The sequence below is a fragment of the Neofelis nebulosa genome, chromosome 10 (genome assembly GCF_028018385.1).
Source record: "Neofelis nebulosa isolate mNeoNeb1 chromosome 10, mNeoNeb1.pri, whole genome shotgun sequence".
Lineage (NCBI taxonomy): Eukaryota > Metazoa > Chordata > Mammalia > Carnivora > Felidae > Neofelis > Neofelis nebulosa.
In genome coordinates, this window is record NC_080791.1 from 33287236 (window position 1) to 33305382 (window position 18147).

At 37.7% G+C, this 18147-nt stretch overlaps 1 long non-coding RNA gene across 2 annotated transcripts in view; it reads left to right on the plus strand.

The window, feature by feature from the left end:
• The first annotated feature begins 1506 nt into the window (after window positions 1-1506).
• The window catches only part of LOC131487099 (uncharacterized), a 31603-nt gene continuing 14962 nt past the window's right edge, over window positions 1507-18147 (plus strand). Inside the window, exons 1-4 of one of the 2 annotated variants that reach the window (XR_009249611.1) lie at window positions 1507-1883; window positions 7986-8032; window positions 11846-11988; window positions 12513-12596. This is a non-coding gene — a long non-coding RNA (uncharacterized LOC131487099). Of the gene's footprint in view, window positions 1884-7985; window positions 8033-11845; window positions 11989-12512; window positions 12597-18147 lie in introns of those variants that run through there. The other variant, XR_009249610.1, reaches the window with a different exon arrangement.

Below are 18147 nucleotides of genomic sequence, written 5' to 3' on the forward strand. Positions count from 1 at the left end.
TTTTCAAAATGACTCTTTAAGTTCCAGTTGAACCTTCAGATGGCTGCAGCACTGGCCATAAGCTTTACAGCAATATCATGAGAAACCCTGAGCCAGAACCACCCAGGTAAGCTGCTCCTGAATTCCTAACTCTTACAAACTGTGAGAGATAAATACCTGCTGCTTTAAGCCACTATGTTTTGGTGTATTTTTACAGAGCAATTGATAACAAATACAATATGTTAGTAGGGTGACTAAATTATCTCGTTTTCCCCCTAATGTTCTGGGTTTAATACTGAAAGTCCCATAACTTAGGAAATCCCTCAGTCCTGGGCAAACCAGGACAATTGATCATTCTATATGTTGGCCACAATATAAAGTATACGCACACTGTAGAGTCATGAATTAATGTGCATAGCAGATAACAACAGCTTAATAACCAATGTAGTTGATATCATCTTTAAAATGAAATAATGAAAACAGATGATTCTTAAATTCTTTCTCAGTCCCAAATTAATCTTGTGACTTAAATTTTTGGGTAGCAGCTCTAAAAATAATTCCAAAAACTTGTAGGCTGAAGCTAGTCAGTATATTTTAATGCAAGTACTAAAGATGTATCACTTCAATAAGGGGATGTCTTGAATCAATTCATGGCTCAGTGCTAGTGTCTCTGAAACCATGGAGTTTTTAATCTAACTCCTGCCTGCTTGAAAAAATTTTGGGTTCTCATCTTAGTGTTTGATCCTTTCCTTTCTCTCTTGTCTATGTGGAATTTTCCAAAAAACACACATTAACAATCCCAGCCACCTATCATTTAAACAAAAGACTTATTTTTTCCCCAAAGAACAAATTATTACCTAGCTCAGCAAAGTGTAAAATTCATACCTCCTCCTTTTAAATACTGAGATATGTTACTTTTGTGGGACTCAATACACGCTTTAGTATGGAAAATGAATCTTATTTTCTCCTAGAAATCCTAGGAACTTAAAAATTAGATAGAGGCTGAGAGTCTCAGGGGAGAGCAGATGGCACCTATAGAATCTTAGGAATCTGAGCATGAGCACACTGGGTACTTGGAGGAAAAAGATTATGTGAGAGACAAAGAGGATGGAGAATCTTGTGAGGAGCCTGTTGAATCATAATTAATGTGGAGGGAGTGGGTTGTGACAAAGTCAGTTTTGCTGAAGGTAGCTATGTAGAAACCTGGGACAATGAGATGATGCTGTGCATGCTCCAGTGTTTTCAGTCTGACATCCAACAGTGGTTCTGCAAAGCCTGGAGGAGCAGAGATAACTATCCCAGTAGCCGGGGAGTTACCAGAGTTTCTCCCAATTTGGACTAGAACTTTACTGGACTTCATGTTTATATTGCATTGAGTCCTTTTGAGGTACTATGTGATGTCAGGGACTTTAAGGCAGGCAAACAAAAAGATAAAAATGGATCTTCTGATGTGGTAGTTTAAAAATATGTCAAAGGTAGAACCTAATTTCCCTTATCTTGGGTGTGTACTGTCTTAAGTGATTTGCTTCTCATGAAAAAAATATGGTGGAAGTGATGCTGTGTGACTTTTGAGACTATGTCATAATAGGAATTGTGGCCTTCTCCTTGTTCTCTCTCTTGGATCACTAGTTCTTGAGCCGTTAGGATATTCAACCAGCCTCACAGAAAGGTCCATATGGCAAGGGACTAAGCCTACCTGCCAGTAGTCAGCAAGGAGCTGAACTGAGGCATCCTGCCAATAGCCATGTGAATGAGCCAACTTGGAAGCAGATCCTCTAGTTCCAGTCAAGCCTTCAGATGACTGCAACTCTGATTAGCATCTTGACTACAACCTCATGAGAGGTGCTGAGGCAGAATCATGCAGCTAAGCAACCCTCAAATTCCTGACCCAGAAAAACTATGAGGTAATAAATGTTTATAAGTTTTATAACCACTAAATTCTATTTATTTATTTATTTATTTATTTATTTATTTATTTTAGAGCGAGAGAGTGCAAACAGAGGAGAAGAGCAGAGGGAGAGAGAGAATCTTAAGCAGGCTTCACACTGAGGCCATTGCTAGGCTCAATCTTACCACCTTGGGATCATGATCTGAGCCAAAATTAAGAGCTGGACACTTAACTGGCTGAGCCACCCAGCACCTTAGTAACCACTACGTTATAGAATAAGTAGCAAACATATCTGTCAACCCAGAGATGAAATCTTAGGCTTGTTTTACCAAATTGGTGAAATAAAGGAATATGACTCTATTTGCCCTGTGAGTAGTATGTTGCAAATTGTGTGGATCCAGTAAAATAGAATCACTATACACAATGGGAGATGATAACATACATCCCAATTTATGGGCTCTGTAGGCCACTGGGACCTTTTGAAACATTTCCTCTTCTGCCCTACTCCATGATAATTGGGAGTCTTATCTCTGGAGACTAGTATTCTGATGCAGCAAACCCTGGAACCATCATCTAGTTTCAGGACCTGTGACTATATTCAGTTATAACAAACCAACATGAGAAAGTCTGTGGAGACAAGTAGGTGCAGAGATAATGAGAAATGGTGGTGGGGGAGTACCTAAAGACCTTAGTTTTTAAAAGGGCCCAACTCTATTTTCTACATTTGGGTTCTGTGAGATTCCACTGTGTTCTTCCAATCGCTCCACTTATATTTGAGCTAATTTGAATGGTTTCCTCTTCCTTGCAACCAAATGGTCCCTAATTATTGATAGGTACATACTCATTGTCCTGGTGGGATGGCTGGAGGTGAAGTAGGTATGGGTCAGGGAAGTCCCAGGGCTCTCCATGCAGAGGTCTCGTGCTTCAGAAGGACAGCTGAAGTGGAAGTGGGTGAAAGCTGCAGAGGTCCCAAGGTGCTTCCTGCAGAGGGTGACCTAGTAGGGCAGTTGGAGCCCAAGGCAGCTGGAATCCAGAGTGACACAAGCTGGAGTCCCCAGGCTTTCTCTATAGGGGGTGCCCTAGCAGGGTGGCTGGAGGTGGGATAAGGGCCTGGGGTTTCTGGGGCACTTCATGGTGCAGTGGGGCACCATGGGGCATCATGGTGGGGTAGCTAGAGTCAAAATGGTGTGAGCCTGGAGAGTTCTGGAATGATTTGCACCTGTGTCACCTTGGCAAGATGCCTAACTGTAGTAAGAACTGACCAGGGATACTCCAGTGTGTGTCACACTGAGGTTGCCTTGGTGGGAAGGCTTTGACCGGTTTGGGCTAAGGGCCCAGGGCCCACTAGGATGCCTGTACCTTGCTTTGGCCTGCACATCAAGGTGGAGTGGAAGTGTAAACTGTGGTGTTCTCCAGCTCCTCTTAACCAGGGATTTCCAGCAGCTACCCTGTTGTTTGGCTCTGTTCTAGAGCTGTTTCTTCTATATTCCAGTTCCTCTTTTAAACCACAGCTTTTTTCGTCTGTGCCCCAGGGAAGACAAATTTGTTCCCTCAGTAATATCCCTCCCCACTGTGTTTCCTAGTATAGGGGTAGGGTTTCCCTTCCTTACCATGTCTGTTTCTCTTGTTCTTTATGTGGTCTCTATCTTTTGTTGTGCAGAAGCTGTTCAGTCAGGCCTCAGTTCTTCTTCTATAGAATCTGTACTCTCTAAATAGGTATAGATTTGGTATGTCAATGGAGAAGGTGAATTCATGGTCTTTTGGCTTCGCTGTCTTAGACTGAACTCTGTATCAAATGATCCCAGTAAGATAGCATCCCAGGGCCTTGTTGCTGATCCCTCTTTTCTACTATATAACAGCATCTGTGGAACAGAAACAAATGCCCTTGGGTTCACATTTCAGCAAGACTAGTTCTTGCAACACAAGATGGTACTACATGCATGGATCTATTCTTAACTCAAGACCTCTTATTATAGCAAGCTAACTCCTAACAAGCAGGTCATTCCTGCAGAGCCTCAAAGGATAAGTCCAAGGTGAAGAACATTCATTAAATAACTGAGTTTAGAGAAAATAGAAAAATCTTTTTTTGAGTAAAATGTGTTCTAAACATTCATATATTCTGTGGAAATAAATTATTTCAACAAAAAATGATTCAAACCATATATTTCTGAATAATCAAAACATTTTTAAGGTTTTTCATTTAAATTTCAATAAATGATAAATATTTGAGAAATATAATATTAAGTACCCATAAAAATTTCAAGAACTTTATTTAAAATTAAAAATAAAATGCAAGAAACCAAAAAAAGAAAATTAAATGCTTTAGTCCCAGAATAAAAAGTTTGTGAATAGTTTCCCTGGGAACTGAAAGCCCTGTGTGCCTCTCAGATGTACTGCATTGATTCCTAGTTGTTAGGTGGTGGAATGCCATTTTGCAAATGCAAAGTATATTAGACATTTACTGGCAATCTTCCAGAAAAAAAAAACACCCCTTGAATGGAGGAAATTCAACATAGCTGAGGTTACTGCTGAAAATAAGGAATCATTTTTGCAGGAGGACAAGACTTGCCTGTGCCACCCACATTGCAAACCATGCTGTTGATTTCACAAAAGTTTTGTTTACTGGTTCAATTGTGACCTGATTCAGGCCCTGGAGGATAGCCTATTGACAGCTCTAATTGCAAATTCAAGTTTTAAATAGGTATTTATATATTTTGAGAGAAAGAGAGAGGGTGAGAGAGAGAGCACATGTGTATGAGCAGGGGAGGGGTAGAGAGAGAGGGAGAAGGAGGGAATCTCAAGCAGGCTCCATGCTGTCAGCATGGAGCCTGATGTAGGGCTCAAAGTCACAACTGTGAGATTATGACCCAAGCTGAAACCAAGAGTTGGATGTTAACCAACTGAGCCACCCAGGTGCCCCACAAATTTAATTTTAGTTCAGAGATGATTTAAATAAAAACTGATTGTTTAGGTTGTCAGCACTATGAAAACATAAAGAAGGAAACACATATGCATACAATATTCCAATAAGAAGACATTACTACATTTTTGCAGAGTTTATTTAAAAGTAATTTTTCTGCTCAAAATTTCTTCTTCTAAAGACTCAAAATAATTTTACAGCATGCCTAGTGAACAATTTTTTTTTAATTCTGAGATGGAGATTTTAGAAGTCAGAATAGAAATGGGAAGTAAAAGACCATTCAATCACATTAATTTTTTTCTAAAAATGTTAAGGAGCTTTTTTGAGGCTCTAAATGAAGCAGTTTGGTTCCCCGCCAAATTTGAAATGCTGAGTAGATGTATTAGTTTTGCACTTTTGGAGAACTTATTGGGATGGAAGGACACAGTGGCATTTGGGGTTTGGCAAAACCTCTTAAATTATTTTTCAAACACTTTTGGTTTGGCAAAGGCAGAATTGGATTTTGCCAAATGTCTTTTTTCCTACTTTGGAACTCAAAGGTACTTCAAGGAAAATTTAATCCATATGCTTCTGTTTTACTTACTCTTAAATCATCAAATTATTGTCTTGAAACAATTGATTAATGCTCAAGAAAGTCTTTTGAACCATTTAGTGAAATTGTTATAAAGCCTCCTTGCACTCCATTCCCTCTCCTTTGCCCTGAATGTTGAAGTCATGTGATGTCAGCATTAAATCAAGCCAAAAGTCAGGAAAATTTACTTTTTGCTTCCTATTTAGAGTCCTGTGAGTATGCAGGGTTTATAAGATTAGCCAGAAATATAGCCTATTGTTACCAGATGATATGATTACAGGGTCATATAATTTTTGAGTTTAATCTTGTCCTCAGTATGAGAGTTCCCTTTTCCATCCTTCTGAGCAATCAATTGTCCACCTTCCATATCAACACACAGCAGGAAATGGGCCCTTCCATTATTGGATAACTCTAAATGTAGGTTTTTCTTTAACTCATGATTAAAGTTCACAGTAGGTTAAGTGCTTATTATTCAGGGAGATTATGCAATGGTTACCTGGGAAATGTCAGCCTTCCTTAGTGTTAGATCTCTAGGCTTATGGTTAGGCTCTTTTGCTGGTGTGGGAATCATAGAGGCACTGAAGGTCCTCAGTGCTGTGAACTGATGCCATTTATGCATCCAAATCTACTTTTTATTCCTATTTTTTTTTCTAGCTCAAAATACAAAGCCTACCCGCAACCTTGACTAGCCAAAAGACTCACTCATTTATTCAGCATTTACTGACTACTACTCTGGTTAGCAAATGAAAGGTATTGAAGCCAAAAAGACACAGAAGTTAAATGGATATTGAATGCATATATCAAGTTATGTTATGTTCTGAGCTTAAATGGTAAAGTGAGATTGGTCAGTGCTGTGTGGTGGAAGTGCTTTCTGGTGATTCTCTGGCCAACTATGGCAGAGAATGGCCATAGTTAGAATCCCTTCATAAGACAGGTATCAAGATTATGATGATTGCATGGTCTCAACTAACCCAGAAGCTCCTAGGAAGCATAAACTCCTTGCACTATTTATGGCAATGACCTACCCACAGGAAAGTGACTTTTGTGTAGGAGCATAACTGAGAGTTGTAGGGAGACCGACTTGGGGTGTGGACAGTGGTCTAATTTAGGGGCTGGCACAAGGTGGGGGCGGTGAATGGATAATCTAGGTGAAGAACACTAGGACATGCAGCAGACTCACATCCTGGTTATGCAGAAAAGACAGCTCCAGTTTTTCTGTATGCTTGCCCTGAGCATATAGTTCTTAAATAAAGCTGTCTTCATGTTCGTGTTTAAGATTTTCCTATTATTCTCTATAATACCCAGATGTCTGGGCCAAACACTATGCTGTAGGGTCTTGGTGATAAAAATTATGTGCCAGGAGTGTATATTTTTATAATTTTCCTTAGAACATTCAAGGAAGCAGATGATATAATAAGTTCTATGATAAGACAGAGTATAAAGGGTGCTTCTGGCAGAGGCAACTGAGATTAAAATGATCAGAGAATATTTCCTAGAGGAGGGGGAAGCTCTTGATCTTCCTTTTACTCCCTTGGTGATTTGCACCTGGAAAGGCAGCTGGGAATAACTTCAATAAGGAAATGCAAAAAAGAAGAATGGTGTTCCTGCAAGAGGTATCACCATGGGCCAGGCAGGGCATGGAGTTAAGTTAGCAGGACTTGTTCAAAAACCACAAACAGTTTATTGTAGGATATGAGGAAAGAGTGGTAAAAATTAGGAAGAGAGATGATTTAGGGGCCAACTCTAATGGGTTTTATATTTCATGCTAAGGAACTTGGCCTTTATAGCATAGGCAATGAGGGATCATTAAAGATTTCAAACTGGGGACTTACATTGTCAGATTTACATTTTAGAAATATTTTGGTAGCTGTTTGAAGGGGTAATCTAGAGACAACAGGGTCAGTTTGGAGGCTATTTCCATAATCCAATAAAGGCATTTTAAGACCCGGAAGATCAAGGAGTACAAATTTGAGAGGAAATTTACAAGACTTGATTACTGAATAGATGTAGATGATAAAGGACAGAGAAAGGCCAAAAGTAACTCTTGAGTTTCTGTAACTGAAGTAGTGATGGTTCCATTTACTGTAAGGGGTAATTCAGTAAAAAGGTAGATTTCAGGGGGAAGGTAGTAAGTTCAATTGTGGGCATCCTAGGTCTATGGAACATCCAAATGGAAATATCCAGATATAGGTCCATAGTTCAGAAAACAGACATATACATCAGGGAATTGTCAAAATATCAGACACTTTTGTAGTTATTGAAGCAAATGTCCTTTTTCTGAATGTATATATATGGTGGAAAGAGGGCTAAAGACAGAATCAAATGGAAGGGTTTCCTGCCTGATGTAAGACGGTACTGATTTCCATAAGACAATAATAACCTCAAATTTAGAGAAGCTGATTGGGAGTAGCAGTGTCAAGAGTCACTGGGCTATTTGCTTCCAGATGTTGTAGCCATTCAGTGGAATGTTTGGCTATAGTATTTCTAATAGTTTATATTGCATTCCTTGAAGTTGGCTAACATGATGAAGGTCTTCTGTCATTTTCATTGCTGCAAAACTCAGAATATAGTCAAGGATATAATCTACCATCTCAACACCTACTTCACTCTGGACTTTTTTTTTTCAGAACAGAAGTGGCCACCTGTGGTGTTGCTTGGTGAACTGATTGTCCAGGTATCCAAGAAGCATTGGGTGTGGCCAGTTGAGTGAGATGGAAGGTGGGAGGGTGGTAGGAAGGGCAGGAAGAGTAGGTGCACTTCAGATAGTGGTCTTACATCTCTGATTTCACATACAATCAACAGATCTGTCAGTTTGTGGTCAATGTGGTGTCCAGACTACCTATAATACTGCAAGTACTTCAGATGGGAATCACCATTTTGAAATCCTTGATATGAAAATGTTCAATGAAATTAGAAATTTATATTTTCACAAGAAATGTCAACATTACATTTATCAATGAAAGAAAAGAAAGAGCTATTAGATTCTGGAAATAGAATGTCAACTGTTGTAAACATTTGAATGTCAAAATTAAGGAAATATTTTTATCATCTATCTGTGACAACAAAGTTTTTTGTTGATTGTGACTATCAGGAATATGAAGAAATCATCACTATAGAGTCTTGACAAGTAATTGTAACTAGTCATTTCGAAATTTTAAAAATTAAATATTTTTGAATTTTAAACAAATTCAGTTCTAGTTTAATACCTCTTCTAGTTATTTTGTTTTTCCTATAAATTATGCAATGTAAAGAGAAGGCAATTGTTTTTTTCACCAATACCATTTAGGCACTTCCACACAGTGTGTAATTTATTCTAGTATGTTATATAAATAGTTTTATTATCCATGTAGTTTATTAGGTAAAACAGATTAGAAGGCACTGACCTGCGGACACCAACGTTTAAGGGGAGAGTAGAAAAAGAGTAGCTCCTAAAGGAGGTTGAAAAAGATTGACTAGAGAGTAAGTTGCAGATAAGTGGCAAGTAACATCATGGAAATCAAGGGAGTAAAAGGATATAAATAACAGTGTCTTAAAGCATGGAGAGATTGGATAAGATGACTCTGACAACTCCTCTCTACTTAGCAAAGAGGGGATGATTGATCTCAATGAAGACGATGTCAGTGGGGTTCCCATGGCAGAATGTGGTTTGCAACAGGTTAAAGAGTAGAGAGAATTTAGGATGTGGAGGTGATAAACATATATCTACTCTTTTAAGAAGCTCTACTTTGAAGGAATGGAATAGATTGCAACCAGCGGGAGAACCATATAGAAACTGATAAAATTTATGTTTTCCTCACAGAACTGGGAAAGAGAATACAGTCATGAGTTGCCATAACACAACCAGTTGAGAGAGAGTGTTTATAATTATAGGAATAGGGGGGAAATAAATAACCAAACAGTCTCTGAGGAGGTAGGAGAGAAGATCAGAGTACAGGGAAATGGGTTAACCTTAAAGGGACACCCCTTTCTTGGAGCTTGTAGGGGCAGAGGTGAGTGTAAGGTTCTATACTAATATATAACAATGTGGCTGCAAATAGTTGAAGGCATATGAATCACAAAGTTTTTATTTTTCTTAGTGTATTAGGAGGTCAAATTAATCTAGGAGAAGGGAGCTTGAGAAGAGTGGTTAAGTCTGAAGTTTGGTGAAACTGGCTAAAGACCTTGTTTTTTTTAATGTTTATTCATTTTTGAGACAATGAAAGAGACGGAGTGCAAGCAGGGGAGGGGCAGAGAGAGGGAGACACAGAATTGGAAGCAGGCTCCAGGCTCTGAGCTGTCAGCCCAGAGCCCGACGCAGGGCTCGAACTCACAAACCGTGAGACCATGACCTGAGCAGAAGTCGGACGCTTAACCCACTAAGCTACTCAGGTGCCCCTAAAGACCTTAGTTTTATAATGGTTATAATATAAAAAGATAGGCGATTTTCTCCAGACATATTTAGCAGAAATAGAGTGGAGAAGACAGATACTTGGGTTAATCCAAGATTGGGAATTTACAGAGTAGTCTTAGGGCAGAAGTGAGGTGGCTTGGAGAGTGAGAGCGCTGTAAGGCTGTTTGAAGAGCAGACCATAGGGTTCACATAACAAGGGATGGAAGTGAAACTGCTTGAGATCTCCAAGGTAATAGTGGGACTGGGAGGGAACTGTCAGAGTTGTTAAAGAATGAAGGAGGAGAAGGCAACATTTTGTGCAACATTTGACGAAGTTTAGGGCATTTTATTTACAATTAAATGATTCTGTAGATAAAAGAAAGTCTTGGGGGAAATGAAGGGCAATAGAAAGAAGATTCAGGAGAGAAGAAGCACAGGGCAATAAGAGGAAAGAAGAGATGATCCCAGAAGTTTGCATTTTAGGTGGAGTTATAGGAGTTCTACAACTACAGTAACAAGAGGAATCCATGAGGTCAACAGAACTTACTGTCCAAACAGGATGAAGGCTGGGCTGCAGATGGTGAGGGAGGATGGTCATGGACTCAGGGTTCTCAACAAAATATGGTGAGGAAATGTTTAGCTCCATAAGAGGTGGAGGTGGACAAGTGTAAGATGATGAGAATTCAACCTTAGAGACAGCACTGCTCAGTGGGTTACTCATGCTTCAAGTCCTACAAGATGCATTCTCTGACACCTACAGGTAGTAAGCAAACATTTTGTCAGGAAGGAGACCAGGCAAAAAAAATATGACACATCAATTGCTAGATTGAGAAGTAGTTTTGTGTCAACTTAGCTTCACCTTTCAGGAAGTGTTCTGGAAGTAAGACTCATGAATCACAGTCAGCAGATCAGGCCAGAGCTCCATACACCACTGGGAATGTTGCCACGTGCAAACCCAGTTTAACTCTCAGAGTCTAGCCTTTTGCCTCAAGGCCAGTCCAACTAAAACATAATTTTGGCTCAAAAGAAAAAGGCCTGTTACCAACCAACTTTGCCACTTGAAATGGAGCTAGAAAAACATCCTCATAACAGAGGTAGGTCTTGATTCACCTTTTTTTCCCTGAAGGAATTAAGGTTTAATTAAATATTTATTTCTGTTCTCCTAAATCTGCTGCAATAGAGACAGTATATGATTTTTAATTATTTACAATTCTGCTGCTATATGTATCATTCTCTTTCCTCAGGTATCTGAGGTGTCTAAATGAGGAGGAAGTGCTCATTTGTTGGGGAGTGCTATATGAAACATCTTTTCCAGAAATAGCTTAAGCCATAAGGGCATAATGAAACATTTTTAAAAGCTGCCAGGCATTAAGTATAACAAAACATAAATATAACATCTGTTTTTAATTATATGCCTATACAATATTTTTACATAAAAATGGAATTTTGTTTTTGTCAAATGTTTTCTTATTTTCTTTTTAACTGTTGACAGCAATGAGAAAATGATAGGGAGAAGGTAAGGAAAGAAACAGATTAAGTATTAGTGCAATACTATGTATTTAAATAATAGCTCTACTTAATGTTTAAATCCATCTCCTTGACTCTGCCAAGTCTCCTACTCATCACTGTTTTGGTTCTTTTCCTTACATTCCAGACAGCAGAGGACATATCTGGTATTTCATGGTAATCTTCTCCTACACAATATTAAAGATAGAGGCCCTCTCCCTGGAAGAATGCTTATATGCACTCGTGTGCACACACACACACACACATACAGGCACACACACACAATTTTAGGAGATTCATGCCTTCTGGCTCTATTGAATCCCATTCTTAGGCTCCCAAATTAAGTTCCTCTACTCTGTCCAATGGGAATTCAGTACAGAATGCCATTTATTGTCTGGAACTGTGATAGTGATCACTGTATCCCTGCAGTGCTTACTGTCTTGCCTGGCATAGAGAAATCATGTTTGATAAGCTACATTGCAAGAAAGACATGTCTTTTTAGTTAAGGATCTATACAGAAGAGTTGTTAGGTGAGTGCTGAGGTGAGGTGAGGGCTGTTGGGGCAAAGGCAGGGTGATTATAGATTGAAGTCTACTACTTGTTTTCTTTTAGATCTCAGCCAGCTGACTAGAAAGACTGAAAAGGAAGCAGTCTTTGGTTAAAGAAAGGATTCCTAAATTTCTGAAGTTGGACTCTGCTGATTGTAGGAAAAGATTGGATGATATCAGAAACCAAAGAAGCTTCTAAAGAGTGAGGTGGGTAAAAGAAATACTTAAAGGTGTAATGAGACAGAGTAAATCACAGAGGTGCCAGTGTGAGGATTACCATCCTCAAAGTTTTCCAGTTGAAGCTTGGCCCCCTTGTGGTTTTATACAGCAAGGCAAGGCTCCCAAAGTAGTAGGCTCAGAACAATTACTGCCTGTATTGTTCCCTGCCAGACAGTTATTGATTCCATGACCCTCTCCTGTATCCCATGAAGGAACGGAAAACATGCTGCATTGGGGACATTTCCACCCAGATTTTTTGTCCAGTCACTGTCATTGTCATAGAAAGCTCTGGCCTGCTTTCTCTGCAGCCAGTCTTAACTGGAGGTGGTGTGCTCAGCTCCTGCCAGAAATGAATTCCTGATGTAGATGACTAAAATAAAACTGCCTGTGAAAAGCTAGTTTATACATTAAGACAGAGACATAGCTTTAGCTACAACTGTATTTACAGGGAAAGAATAAACAATAGAAGAAATCATCAAATAACACTCTCCTCTTCTTTCTTCCTGACCCAGCTTTCCTTCCCTTTTGTGCTCAACCCACAATCTCTTTGCACACAGTTTTTTTGACCAAAGAAGCTGTTTGATCAACTTGGAATATGTTAGCTGAAAATAAATCTATTTAATCAGGAGAAGAGTGTTGGGAACCTTTTGTCTTTAATCAGAAAGATAGGGACTAGAATGATATTTACCATGGAGACAAGAAAGACATCATAATTTTGATGTCTGTCATCACTTTTCACTTGGGTTCCATTTAAAACAGGTCAGACCCTGATCCTCACACCAGCTGAAAGCCAAAATCACTCCCCAATTTTTTTGTTTTTGTTTCTGTTTTGCTGCTTCCCAAATATAGCCATGCTATGTCAATTTAAGACAAAAGAGGGTCAGACCTTCCTGCAGGTCCTTTCCTTCTAGAAGATTTTGAAGGATAAATATGTTTTGTGACTCTATACATAGTCAGGGGACACATGATACTAATTTACTAGACCTGGGAGAAAAATAGCTATAAATTTTCCACCTTAATTTGCTGGATTATTTCATTCTCTGTCATGATACAAATATCTATGACATTAGAGATCGAAGCTTGTTCTGAGATATTATACTCATCAAATATGTGCTCATTATTATTGAGTCACAGGTTGATAAAATATGATATAAATACTTGTTAGTAATCAGGATTTTGTTTTCTTTTGGCTTACTTTTTCCCATCTGGTTTTGGTTTTGTGGTTGCCTTTCCAGTCCTGAGCAAATGTAATAAAAAAAGAAGATTAAGAAAATAAAAACACAATATGATTTGTGAATCTCATCCTTTCAAACCCTCTAAATAAATAGGTATTTTAGGAAATCCAGACTGAGTATGATATTACACTAGAGACTTATGTATTAAATACCCCAACCAGACATAGAATGAACATGTTTCTTTCTTGAATGCCATGTTCAACAGAGAAAAATGATTATTTCACCTCACCTTGATATTCTGTGACAATGACATGGGTAGCAAGAAAGAAAAAAAGAGAGATACACAGAGAGAAACCCAGCAATGAGAAAAAGCACAAAAATGTGTTGGTTAGTACGGTGAAGAGACTGGAGCTAAGTTCTTGGGGTAATCACCAACTCTCTTACCTCAGAGGACTCTCATTGACACAATGAAAGAAAATACTCTCTGTGCATTCTTGGTTGCCTCCAACTTGAGCCCATGGAATCCATTCCAGGTCTATTGGTCATAACATGAAAGTAGTAATAGTAATAATGATAGTTCACATACACTATGTGCCAACTGTTGCATCGAGTACATTAAGGCATTATCTTTGCTCCTCCTAACAGTCCTCTATGGTAGCCTGTATTTTTTATTATTACAGGTTTATTGAGGGGAAATCAAAGCTTGGAGAGGCTAAAAGACTTGCCTAGGGTCGTAGAGTTAGTACAATGTGGAAAAGGATTGGAAACCACGTTTGTGTGTCAGCACTTATCCTTTTGCCTAGATCTTTATATTCAGAGACATGTACCTACCAACAAAAGAAAACTACCTGGAGAGGCTGGAGCTCTCCCTCCTTCTGATTTCCAGTTTGTGCTGCACATGTCCCAGAAGCACACTAGTTATTATAGTCCATCTCATCTGTCTTCTTGTCTATCTTTTCTACCAAATGGAACTCCTTGACAGTGAATCCAGAACACTGATAATGCCTGACACATAGTAGGCACTTTAAACATTGTTGTTGGATGACAAATGCTAAAAATGATTACATGCTAGAGATTTATAATAATTAAGACCAGTTTTGCCTAGCTAATTTTCCATCCTTTTCCAGATATTTAATAATTTTGTTTTTAACTGCATACCAACTTTTAAAACGTAGGGAGGTGTAGTTGAAAATACAATTTGATGCATAATTTCCATTACTACAGTTGGCATTTGCAAATTTAATTCTAATTACAGAATTAGCTATTTCATTGTATTGAAAAGAAAGCATTTTAATTTAACACTTTAATAGGAAGTTTATGCATATTTACTAACTTAATTATAGAACTATCATCAAGTAGCTTTTGAATATGTAAGCCACAAAATACAATTAACTTTTTGATGGAAGATGTAGTCTTGTTTTAATAGAGGCTTGTTTCATTCACAGCATTGCATTGTACTTAGCTCAGTCCTCCGATGCCCTCTAGTGGTGATAAATAGTAACTAAAAAAATAAGTGAAAACAAAGTGGATTTATCCAGTAGTGGTTTTTTTTTTTACAATCAGTAACCACATCTGTTCTAATTATTATATACATAAAATATAATTAAAAAATATAGAGTAATTTCTTTGTATTTTATTTTAAATGTAACATCCTTTTAAAATGTAATATTAAAAATAATAGTAAAAGAATATTGACACACACACACTTATACATAATGAGTAAAGTATAGGGAATAATTAAACACACGTGTGTGTCCTGAGAATTGGTTTAAGAAATAGAAAAGGAAAATAAAGATAGAAGTAGACAAAAAACATTTATTTTTAAAATTTTTTTACTTTAAAAGGCCAATGTCTTTCCATAATGTCATAACTGCATAATGTCAACTTCCCATGAAGCAGAATAAGAAAACTCATCCTCATGTGAATACAATCAACCCTCAGCCTCACGAACAAATATGCTCTAGCCAGCTGATCAAACCAGTAGCTTTTACTGAGAAAAAAAAGCTTTCATAATGCTTTGCACATAGTGAACACTCAATAATTATTTATTTATTTTGTACTCTGTAAACAATCTTCTATTAATAAATCTTGATTGAGTCTTTTAAAAGCTATGCTGGGGAAATATGAATTTCTATCATGGAGAAAATTAGTATTAGTTATCTGCGTTCAAATTAAATTATTTCAAAATCATTCCCAGAGGAAATTGTTTCACTTATATTTTAAAAACAGAAGCAACAATAACCATTTTAAAAGTCTACTGAGTTAAGGCTCTTGCAGTATTGTCATCAGGGTCACTTCTCACAACTCTCAATTTCGACTACTTATGATTCAGAAATATTTATTATTTTTCAACATACTGGAAATTGATACCAACCCCGCTATCTTAAATTTATATAGGACCAAACTATATTTCGGTAGTCAATACTCAAACTGTGTCTGATGAATGTTTCCACTTTGTAGATAGAGAAAGTAGTTTTGAAATACTTAAGAACATACAGATGCAATTCAACTCACTTTTCCCACAAGGTGTCACTATGGTACCTATGAAATATAGTCATAGATTTATTTATCTGTCTGTGACCCTATTTTTAAAAAACAATTGAAAAAGATTTGTACATAGGCACATGATCCTGAAATGAAGCACACATAGGAGATAAGTGAGTTTATAGATATCTAATATTTACTACATATATATGAAAGCAAGCATATTTAGATGTATATTGAAATCTTAATAATATACATCCAAAAGGAAGTATAAAACATTATGTATATATAATACTATATATATATACGTATATATATATAATACAGTATATATATATGCTTGTATTCAAGATTATTCATTTTTAGACAAATACCCTAAAAGTACATGGCATGTCACTTACATTGCGACTCTTCTTACCAAGTATGTGATACATTCATGGGTGGTTACATATTGAGTTTATATATTTAATGTGCATGTGTAATGGTTTAAAGGATGAATATCGTGTGACTTCTGAATGATGAACAACTGGCAAATTCGTGTCTGTCTTTTCTTTTTGTTTTTAAGTGAGTTTGAGGTTAAGAGCCAAGAAATCATTCAGAGCAGAGTTCAAAATCCAGTTCAGCCACCTGTATAACCTCTGCCAAGTTAATTAACCTCCTGAGCCTGCTTTTTTATTTATAAATGGGGATAGTAATATCTATCTCACTGTAGTTGCTTTGAGAGTAAATTGAGACAATGCATGTAAAGCACCTAGCACAGAAGAGATTACTTAATAAATAATAGTAGTTATTATTAATTTCAAGAGGGAAATGTTAATTAGAATTAGATTTTATGCTTTGATCACAGGCCTTTGCATATAAAAGACCAGAGTGTTTCTCACAGATGTGGAATTCTTATGTAATAAAATTCAAGCATATCTATAAAAATTTAAATACTTGTAATAACGGATATTCTAACGATCTCTAATGAAGGTTTTGTTTGCTAAACTCAACTACTTGCTTGAAGTGCAAACAGAGTTCTAGTCTTGCTTTTAGGAATGATTCTCTTCTGCTAGTGATAGTAGCTGAAATTTGTCTTATATCAGGCAGCTGCACAGAGTTAAACATCATTTGATTAATTGTTAGGCAAACAAACTGTGGGATTTCTTTCTGTCCCCTTGTGTTAGTCCTGCTTTGTAGCATTATATGATGCCCCTTTCTCTAGGTCTTCAATAGCTCCCCAAGGCTCTGAGTACAGAATGCAAACATGGCAGACATCTGCAGCTTGCCCGGTTAATGGAGTCAGCCTCAGATGTTGTGGCCTGGGTCTTGTCACCACTGGCTGATTAGCCACACTTTACAAATGAGGGATCTGAATATTCACCTGAAGGCTGAAATGACTTGCCCAAAGTAATACTGCTCCTAAATGAGTGAGCTAAGACTAGAAACCAAATGTCCTATTGGCACAATCTCTGGATGAAAAGGACACCTAATTTCAGAAGAGCCAGGATTATCTTCTTCAACCTAAGTCGTGTTAAAGAACTAGACCAGGCTGGGACAATGAAGTGCAGCATACTCACTCCTCCAAAGCAGTCAACTTATACTAAGGAGTATGAAGAAAAATATTTCAAGGGCTTTAAGAAATAGATCTTTTTGTTAGGTATCTTTATTTTTGTTTTCTTTCTTTTTTTAAAATTTTATTTATTTATTTATTTATTTATTTTTAATATATAAAATTTATTGTCAAATTGGTTTCCATACAACACCCAGTGATCATTCCAAAAGATGCCTTCTTCAATGCCCATCACCTACCCTCCCCTCCCTCGCACCCCCCATCAACCCTCAGTTTGTTCTCAGTTTTTAAGAGTCTCTTATGCTTTGGCTCTCTCCCACTCTAACCTCTTTTTTTTTTTCCTCCCCTCCCCCTCATGGGTTTCTGTTAAGTTTCTCAGGATGCACATAAGAGTCAAAACATATGGTATCTGTCTTTCTCTCTATGTCTTATTTCACTTAGCATCACACTCTCCACTTCCATCCACATTGCTACAAAGGGCCATATTTCATTCTTTCTCATTGTCACGTAGCATTCCATTGTATATAAACCACAATTTCTTTATCCATTCATCAGTTGATGGACATTTAGGCGTTTTCCAAAATTTGGCTATTGTTGAGAGTGCTGCTATAAACATTGGGGTACAAGTGCCCCTATGCATCAGTACTCCTGTATCCCTTGGGTAAATTCCTAGCAGTGCTATTGCTGGGTCATAGGGTAGGCCTATTTTTAATTTTCTGAGGAACCTCTACACTGTTTTCCAGAGTGGCTGCACCAGTTTGCATTCCCACCACAGTGCAAGAGGGTTCCCGTTTCTCCACATCCTCGCCAGCGTCTATAGTCTCCTGATTTGTTCATTTTGGCCACTCTGACTGGCGTGAGGTGATATCTGAGTATGGTTTTGATTTGTATTTCCCTGATGAGGAGCGACGTTGAGCATCTTTTCATGTGCTTGTT